Below are 9719 nucleotides of genomic sequence, written 5' to 3'. Positions count from 1 at the left end.
TCTCACTATTTATTTATTTATTTATTTATTTATGAGACAGGGTCTTGCTCTGTCTCCCAGGCTGGAGGGTAGTGGCGCAATCATAGCTCACTGCAGCCTCGACCTCCTAAGATGAAGCAATCCTCCTACCTCCGCCTCCTGAGTAGCTGGGACTACAGACACGCACTGCCACTCCTAGCTAATTTTTTATTTTTTATTTTTGTAGAGATGGAATCTCACTTTGTTGCCCAGGCTAGTCTTGAACTCCTGACCTCAAGTTATCCTCCCACCTTGGCCTCCCAAAGTGCTGGAATTACAGGCATGAGCCATCATGCTTGGCACACACTTCGTATTTAATCCATTGGCAAATCCCATTAGCACTGCCTTCAGTTTAACCACTTCCTCCAGTCTCTTCTGCAACAATGCTGCTCAAACCATCACCATCTTCCATCTGGGTTACTGCAAAGGGCTCCAATTTTCCTAGCCCCCACTGTTGCCTCCTTCCAGAATTTTCTCAATACACAGCAGCCAAGGTGATTATTCTAAAATGTAAGTGAGAGCAGGTAGTTCCTCTGCTTAAAACACTCCACTGGTTTCTCTAGGGTCAAAGAGGAAGTCAGTCTTTGCTGGGGCCCACAGGTCCTTCATGATCAGGCCTCCACTGTCTCAGGCTTTCTCTTGCTTGTCCCCTACCAATACTGTCCTGGTCATGCTGGCCTCCTTGCTGTCTTCCAGTGCCAGTGCCCTCCTCTTCACCCCAGGCCCCGTGGCTCACTCCCTCACTTTCTTTGGGTCTGTGCTCAAGAGCATCGTGTGAGAACTTCCCTGAACCCCCTTGCCACCCCCGACACACTGTCACTCTCTGACCCCATCCCTGCCCATCCTGCTTCATTGTTCTCCATAACACATCACAAACATACTCTCTCTTTGTATGCATAGTGCCTGGGCTGTGTGGTGTGTGGCTCCTGCCTATAACCCCAACAATTTAAGAAGCCAAAGCAGGAGGATGGCTTGAGCCCAGGAGTTCGAGACCAGCGTGGGCAACACAGTGAGACTCGGTCTCTACAAAAAATAAATTAAAAAAATAGGCAGATATGGTGATGCCAGCCACTCAGAAGGCTGAGGCAGGGGTATCCCTTGAGCTCAGGGGTTCAAGACTGCAGTGAGCTGTGATTATGCCTCTGCAGCCTGGGCAATAGAGCCAGACAGACCCTGACTCTAAAACATAAATAAATATATGCAGAGTGTTTGTTTTCCCTGATATGTTTTTATCCCCTAAAGCGCTGTCACCCATAAATACTTGTTAAATGTTGAATTGATGCATAAAACATATATTCATCATCCGGTCTGCATCAGGAAGTATACAGCAAGGTTGAGGATACAAAGATATTGAGAGGAAACGTGCTCCCTTGAGGAACCAGGCAGCTGGCAGGGGAGACCAACCTTCTTTTGTATTTGTGGGTAATACAGTGTATACAGGATAACACAAAGATGGCACTTGGAGGGATGACTGTATGCTGGACACTGTGTTAACATGCGTGGTGCCATTTAATACAGCCCTGGAAAGTGGGGACTACAATCATCCTCGTTTCCAGGGGAGAAAACAGGCTCAGAGGGGCATAGTAATTTGCCTAAGGTCACCCAGCTTCTCAGCCACTGAGCTGAGGTTGTGACCCAGCCTCACTCTTTCTATTTCTGTTTTTATTTTTTTGAGAGAGGGTCTCACTCTACCACCCGGGCTGGAGTGTGGTAGCATAATTACGGCTCACTGCAGCCTTGACCTCCCAGGCTCAAGCAATCCTCTCACCTGAGCCTCTTGATTAGCTGGGACTACAGGTGCATGCCACTACATCTACTAATTTTTTCTTTGTATTTTGTGTAGAGATGGGGTTTCACCATGTTGCCCAGGCTGGTCTCGAACTCCTGGTCTCAATGATCCTCCTGCTCAGCCTTCCAAAATGCTGGGACTATAGGCATGAGCCACCGCCCAGCCCACAGCCTCAATCTCTAGCCCCAAAGTCCCTGCTCCTCCCACTCTCCCGGGGGAGGGCAGAATAGGCTGGGGATGGAGAAAGGAAAGAGAAGAGTGGGGTGGAGGTTCTTCCTATCAGTAGGAGAGAGGTAGAGAAGGACTGAGCTGGCAGGGGGCCCTGGGCGACAGGGCACTGTGCCAGCCCCACCAGCTTCCTCCCTCCCCTCATGTGTGCTCTGCAGCCCCGGGGCTGATTGGGCTCCCTCTCTGGCATCGAACTTCTTTGTCACACCCCCACCCTTGCCTCAGGACTGGCTACACAGGGATCCCTTTCTGGTCCAGTCAGGCATATAACCCCAGGCTGACAGGCATCCGGGTGCCAGGGCAGCTTTAGCTGGCCAAGGGTGAGGTCATAGGCTGAGCACTCAGGGCCTGGCCCCTCCTCCCTCTCATTGCAGGCTCAGCCCTTGCCCTGCCCTTCTGCAAAATTCCCCTCTGACCTCCCTCCTGCCCCACAGCTTCCCCACAGTAGGCTCTGGCTTCTACCTGGCAAGGCCTAGCGTATTAGTTTCCTTTGGCTGCTGTAACAAATCACTACACACTTAGCAGCTGAAAGCAACAGAAGTGTACAATCTTACTGTTTTGGAGGCCAGAAGTCTGCAGTGGGTCCTCAGGGCTGTGTTCCTCCTGGAGGCTCTAGGGAAGAACCCATTCCCTTGCTTTTGCTGACTTCTAGCAGCTGCCCCTTCGTCCATCTTCAGAATCAGTTATGTAATATCTTTAAATTTCCCTGTCTTTCTACCCTGCTTCCATTTTCACACCTGCGCTGACTCTGACACCCTTGTCTCCCTTATAAAGACCCTTGTGGTTGTATTGGGCCCATCTGATAAACTCTGATAATCTTCTCATCTCAAAACTTTCCATTTAATCACATCTGCAGAGTTCCTTTTGGCATGTAAGGTAACACATTCACAGGTCCTGGATTATGGACATCTTTGTGGGGGGCCACACCTAGCTAGGATGGTGACCTCCTCCCTAACCAGAGGGAGTAGGTCTCAACACGTTACCAGGATCTCATGCTATCTTTGTGGGGTAGCATGGATCCCCACAGTACAGAGGGCAAGCCTAGCTGACTCCAAAGCCTGTGGCCTTGTTGCAATCTCAAGGTTGCCTCCAAGATTGGAAATAAACCCCTCCCTCCTGGAGCTCCCCCATGGCCCCTCTACTTTGGCTGGCGTCCCGTTGGGTTTGCATCTTGGTCTGGCCTACAAGCTCCCTGAGGCAGAGGGGCCCTGGCATGGGGAGTGGAGGAGGAGGCACTCAGACACCGTCAGAGTGGAAGGAGAGAGGATTTTGCGGGCTGCGGGACGAGTGGGCTCTGGAGGATCTATTGCTCCCCTGCCATATTTGCAACATGGTGTGTCTGTCCATTTTTCTGGCAGAGGGAGCAGAACTTCCACCAGATTTTCAGTGGAAGCTCCACCTCCAAGGATCAAGAAACCCTGTTCTGGGCTGCCCCTGATCCCCCCTTTCCTGGGCTGCCTTCTCTGAGCCTGCCTGTCACCAGGGCTCGCTCAGCAACAGGGGATGATGCTGGGGACAATGGAGAGGGAGTGGGATGAGAGACTGTTCCACGCTGCCCCTACTCCGCACTTGCTGTGAATTCCAGAAGGCCACTCAGACCTGTCTGGCCAGAAGGCAGGGGAGCTTTCTGGGTCACCATAAGCCAAGGCAGCCAAATGTGTGCAGGGACATGGATGGGGATGGCAGTGCGACCCTGCTGTCTCCTCTAGATTGCTCTAGATTGTCTGTGAGGCGGGTGGCCCCGTGCTGAAATGCAGATTTCAGGGGTAGGGGGCAAGAGTCTACTTTTCTTTCTTTCTTTTTCTTTTTTTGAGATGGAGTCTTGCTCTGTCACCCAGGCTGGAGTGCAGTGGCACGATCTCAGCTCACTGTAACTTCGCCTCCCAGATGCAAGTGATTCTCCTGCCTCGGCCTCTCAAGTAGCTGGAATTACAGGCACTTGCCACCACACCTGGCTAATTTTTGTATTTTTGGTAGAGATGGGGGTTTCACCATGTGGGCCAGACTGGTCTTGAACTCTTGACCTCAAGTGATTCACCCACCGTGGCCTCCCATAGTGCTGGGATTACAGGTGTGAGCCACCGCGCCTGGCCACGAGTCTGTTTTTCTAACAAGCATCCAGTGCTGCTGGTCCATGGCCACACTTTGAATACGAAGACCCAGAGGACCTGGGCCTACTTCCGTCCCTTTCTCCTCTGCATTCGTTCCATGATTCATATCTTTGGAGCTCCCACAATATGTTATTCTCCACCCTCCCCCACCAGCTTCACCCCCTGGCACTGACTGTGAGGGCCTGGTGGGGGGCAGGGGGAGCTGCTGCCCACTCTCCTTTCCCTGGCGGGGTCTGGTCCCTTGGAGGCCGGGCATGACCTTGCTCAGGGTGCCAGGATGAAGCGAGCACTCCTCCACTGGGCTTCCCCGTCACCTCCCATGCTTCTGCCAGCCCTGCGTCTCTGTGATCTCCACCCTCCCAGCTTTTCCTGCTCTTGGCCCTCATAGACATGACTTCACTCTCCTATCAACCAGCAGTGACCCCGCCCGGAAGAAGGAGGGTGGAGCGGCCTTCGCAGCTTTGCCAAAGCAGAACTGGAACATAGCTCTCTCCATTCCCAGGGAAGGCTGATCCAGGCACTTTATTCGGATTTCAGAATTTGGGATGGAGTTCGATGAATGGCTTATTACACCTTGTAAAACAGGAAGTGCGTTTTGAGCAATCTGCTCCAATAGCCAGAGGCACTAGTATTTCAGGTGTGTCCCCTTCACCCAAGCCCTCATTCCTAGGCAGGTCTTACAAAGGGTTCCTCCAGCGCCCTCTACAGGCCACACAATCAGGGCTCCGCTTGTGGTGGGGTGGGGAGCGCAGAAACGTGCAGACCACAAGATGTTTGCACGCACAGCCTGCACTCCAGAGATCCAGCCGCCCACCCACTGCCCAGGAGAGGGCCAGGGGGCCAGGGGAGAGAGAAAAGGAATGGAGGACATCGGAAGGGCTCCTCTCTTCTCCCCCAGCAGCCCCAGGCACAAAGCATGGCCCCACCAGCCCCTGCTCCCAGCCTCCCTGCCTAGACAGGCCCTCTCACAGATCAGGGAGAGAAGTGGTCCCAGCACCAACATTGCCATTTAGCAATACTGCCACTTACATCACGAAGACCTCAGATCTCAGAGGAGACAGGGAGGAGAGCTGAGGTGAGGAGCCAGAGACTGCCATGAGGTGCGTCTCCAACTCTTGGCTGCAGGGAGTGGAGAGGCCTGGAGAGGTGAGCTGGGGGCCTGTATTGGGGCTCCAGAGGGAGCATAAGGTGTCTTCCTTCATGCATGAAATCCCTGACTAGGCCTCATGTGGGTGCTGACCTGGTGGCTTTGTTGTGGTCCTCCCCCCGCCACAGGCCCCTCAGCTGCTCTTCTATTCTCTGAGGACCTGAGGGATCATGACCTGGGAGGGGAGGGGGTTACAGGCAGGAGGTCTCCACTCCCCTGATGCAAGAAACAGCTGAGTTCGTCTGGCACCTGTGGAAAGCCTTCAGGTTGTCAAAAACCAAAGCCTCACCGAGGTTTGTTCCTACTCTGGTGTTGGTGCAGGAGAAGGGGCTTGGATCCAAGCCCCCGGTGCTGACATCGACCTACCACCCCATCCCCCTTACCCTGTGCCTGGGTGGTCCAGGGGTCTTTGGCAGGGTGGGAGGGGCAGGAGTGGGGGACTCTGCTCTAAGTGGGCAAGTTGTGTGCCTTTTCACAGTGACAGGAGAACCAGGACAGTCTGCCCCAGGGCCTACTTTGCCCTACAAAACAGATCAGTCCTGCAGATGGTGCATAGCTCCTCCCAGCTGCCAGCCTCCTCACCTCTTTACCTGCTAGTGAGAGTGCATCTGCACCTGTGGTCCAGCCCCTGGCAAGACTCCTCTTCTGGCTGCTTGCATCTCTTCCTTGCCCCCCGGCCCTATCCTGGTGTCCCCCACTACCAATCTCTCCTGTTCACTGACCCAGACTTCTCCACCTCCTCCACTGCACCCAGCGGCTTCATCTTTCACTCCTTGGAACCCTAGTGCTGTAGTAAGAAGAGCAGCAAACACTCACAAAGTATATCTATGTGCCGGTCACTGTTTAAAGCCCTCTGTATATACTGACTTATTTAATGGTGGCAGTAACTCTAGGACGGAGAGATAATTATTATCCCAATTTTGCAAATGAGAAATCTGTTATGGTGGGAAACAGTAAGATTGAGTTAAGCCTAAGGGCTGAAGAAAGAAGGAGATAGAGACCAGCAAAGCAGGCCTTTGGGAGCAGTCATCCTTGTCCAAAGATGAAAAGACTTGTTTTTTGTAATTACAAAATAATGTGTGCAGCAGACTTCCCTGGCCCTTGCCCTGCCTCCTACTGATCCCCAAGAGCTAAAGGTACAAAGGGATGAAAAACAGGCACCCAGGGCTGGGCACAGTGGCTCACGCCTATAATCCCAGCACTTGGGGAGGCTGAGGCAGGCCGATCACTTGAGGTCAGGAGTTCAAGACCAGCCTGGCCAACGTGGTGAAACCCTGTCTCTACTAAAAACACAAAAATCATCTGGGCCTGGTGGCATGTGCCTGTTGTCCCAGCTACTCGCAAGGCTGAGGCACGAGAACCGCTTGAACTCAGGAGGCAGAGGTTGCAGTAATCAGAGATCCTGTTACTGCACTCTAGCCTGGGCGACAGAGGGAGACTCTGTCTCAAAAAAAGAAAAAAGAAAAAAGAAAAAAGAAAAAAATCAGGCACCCACTGGAGGGCCCTTCTGCTGGCCTGTTCCTACTCTCTAGTCGTAGGATCCGGGGCACCAGGGGAGAAGGCCAGGGACCAGAGCCAGGAGGGCTCCTGGGTTCCAGGCTCTATTCCTCAAGCCGCCCCCCTCACTACTCTGCTTCTTGTTCACCTCCAGTTTTCTTCATTTCTCTTGGGAGAGAGCTGGGCCTGGCCCTGTGGGTGCTGGGAAAGGTGTTCTGGCCTGCCTGGGAGGGGACAGCCCCGCAGAGTTGGGCTGAGGTGCCCTCATTCCAGACCTGTCGTGCCCTCATTCCAGGCCTGTCTTTTCTTGACATCCCTCTCATGGTCCTTCCCCTCTGCCTTCCCTTTGCTCTGACTCCCAGACCCAAAACGAACTCTACTTTCAGGTACTTGGTGCCTCAGTACCATGCTGTTCCTGGTCCACTGTCCTCTCCCAGAAGGGAGTCAGCCCTAGGAGTATCCCTAGAATGTGGCCTCACTCTCTGCCCCTAGAGAAGGACAGAAAACCTCAGAGTGTGGTTGAAAGAGGGAGAGAGAGCAAATGGCTGAGCTCAGAGAGGCCAGACGAGAAAGTGGCTGTTGGAAAGACGTTAGCCATGGCCACTGGGAGGGGGTGAGGGAGATCACAGTCTGGGACCCAGAAAGATGACAGGGCCCTTAGATGACAGAGGCATTCCGGGTGTTGAGATATACACCTGGGTGATTTGTTTTGTATTGATTCTAAATATCTCTCTTTAAATTGTGATTGCAATATAATCTATGGGCCAGATACAGTGGCTCATGCCTGTAATCCCAGTACTTTGGGAGACCAAGGTGGGAGGATTGCTTGAGGCCAGTTTAAAACCAGCCTGGGTAACATAGGGCTAACTTTAAAAAAAAGTAGCCAGGCGTGGTGGCACACACTTGTAGTTATAGCTACTCATGAGGCTGAGGCAGGAGAATCCCTTGAGCCCAGGAGTTCCAGGTTACAGTGAGCTATGATCATGCAACTATACTCCAGCCTGGGCAATTAAGTGAGACCCTGTCTCTTAAAAAAAATAAAAAATAAAAAAAAAAAGTGGTCTATGACTAGGAGAAAATATTTGCAAAGGATATAGCTGATAAAAGACTGTATTGAAAATATTTTTTCTTTCTTTCCTTCCTTACCTTCTCTTCTCTTGTCTTCTCTTCTTTCTTTCTTTCTTTTTTTTTTTTTTGAGACAGAGTCTCGCTTTGTTGCCCAGGCTAGAGTGCAGCGGTGTGACTTGGGCTCACTGCAACCTCTGCCTCCCAGGTTCAAGCGATTTTTCTGCCTCACCCTCCTGAGTAGCTGGGATTACAGGCACTTGTGACCATGCCCGGCTAATGTTTGCATTTTTAGTAGAGATGGGATTTCACCATGTTGGCCATGCTGGTCTCGAACTCCTGACCTCAAGTGATCTGCCCGCCTTGGCCTCCCAAAGTGCTGGGATTACAGGCATGAGCCACTGTGCCTGGCCAAGAACCCTTAACACTCAATAATAAGAAAAAGAACAATGTGATTTAAACATGGGCAAAAGAGCTGGAAGGATAGCCCAGCAAAGAAGATACACAGACAGAAAATAAGCATATGAAAGATTCTAAACATCATATGTTGTTAGGAAACGGCAAATTAAAACAACAGTGAGAAACTACTACATACCCATTGGAATGGCAAAAATCGAAAACAGCAAATGCTGGCAAGGATCTAGAGCAACAGGAACGCTTATTCATTGCTGGTCGGAATGCAACATGGTACAGCCACTTTGGAAGAGAGTTTGGCAGCTCCTTATAAAACTAAATACACTGTTGCCACAGGATGCAGCAATTGTGTTCCTCGGCATATCCCAATGAATTGAAAACTGTCCACAGAAAAACTTGCACAAGGATGTTTATAGCAGCTGTATCCATAATTGAAAACTTGGGAAGTAACCAAGATGTCCTTCAGTAGGTGAACGGATAAATAAACTGTGGTACATCCAGGCGATGGAATATTATTCAGTGCTAAAAAGAGGTAGAGTGGGCATGGTGGTGCCTGCCTGTAATCCTACCCCTTTGGGAAGCTGAGGCAAGCAGATTACTTGAGCTCAGAAGTTTAAGACCAGCTTGAGCAACACGGTGAAACCTTGTCTCTACAAAAAGAAATACAAAAATTAGCCAGCATGGTAGCATGCACTGGTAGTCCCAGCTACTCAGAGGCTGAGGTGGGAGGAACACTGGATCACTTGAGCCTGAGAGGCAGAGGTTGCAGTGAGCCAATATCACACCACTGCACTCCAGCTTTGGCCTGCATGACAGAGTAAGACCCTGTCTCCCAAAAAAAAAAAAAAAAAAAAAAGGGAGCTAAAAAAAAAAAAAAAAAAAAAGGGAGCTATCAAGCCATGAAAATACATCATGGAGGAAATGTAAATGAATATGACTAAGCCAATCTGAAAACATGCTGTGTGATTCCAACTATATGACATTCTGGAAAGGGCAAAACTATGGAGACAGTAAAAGGATCATTGGTTGCCAAGGGTTAGAGGGGAGGAAGGAATGAGTCGGTGGAATATGGAGAATATTTAGGGCCGTGAAACTGTGCTGGATGGTACTATAATGGTGGATACGTGTCATTATACGTTCGTCCAGACCCACAGACTGTACAGTCCTGGAGACATCCCTTATATAAACTGTGGATTTTGGGTGATAACAATGTGTCAATGTAGTTCACTTATTGTAGCAAATGTACCATTCTGGTGAGGGATGTTGATAATAGGGGAAGCTGTGGTGTGTGGGCAGAGAGCTTATAGGAAATGTCTGTACTTTCCACTCAATTTTGTTGTGAACCTAAAACTACTGTAAAAAAGTAAAGTCTATTAAAAAATTTTTTTTTGAGATGAAGTCTTGCTCTGCTGCCCAGGCTGGAGTGCAGTGGCACGATCTCAGCTCACTG

The sequence above is a fragment of the Colobus angolensis genome, unplaced genomic scaffold, assembly GCF_000951035.1.
Source record: "Colobus angolensis palliatus isolate OR3802 unplaced genomic scaffold, Cang.pa_1.0 Scaffold182, whole genome shotgun sequence".
Lineage (NCBI taxonomy): Eukaryota > Metazoa > Chordata > Mammalia > Primates > Cercopithecidae > Colobus > Colobus angolensis.
This window is presented reverse-complemented; position numbering follows the sequence as displayed.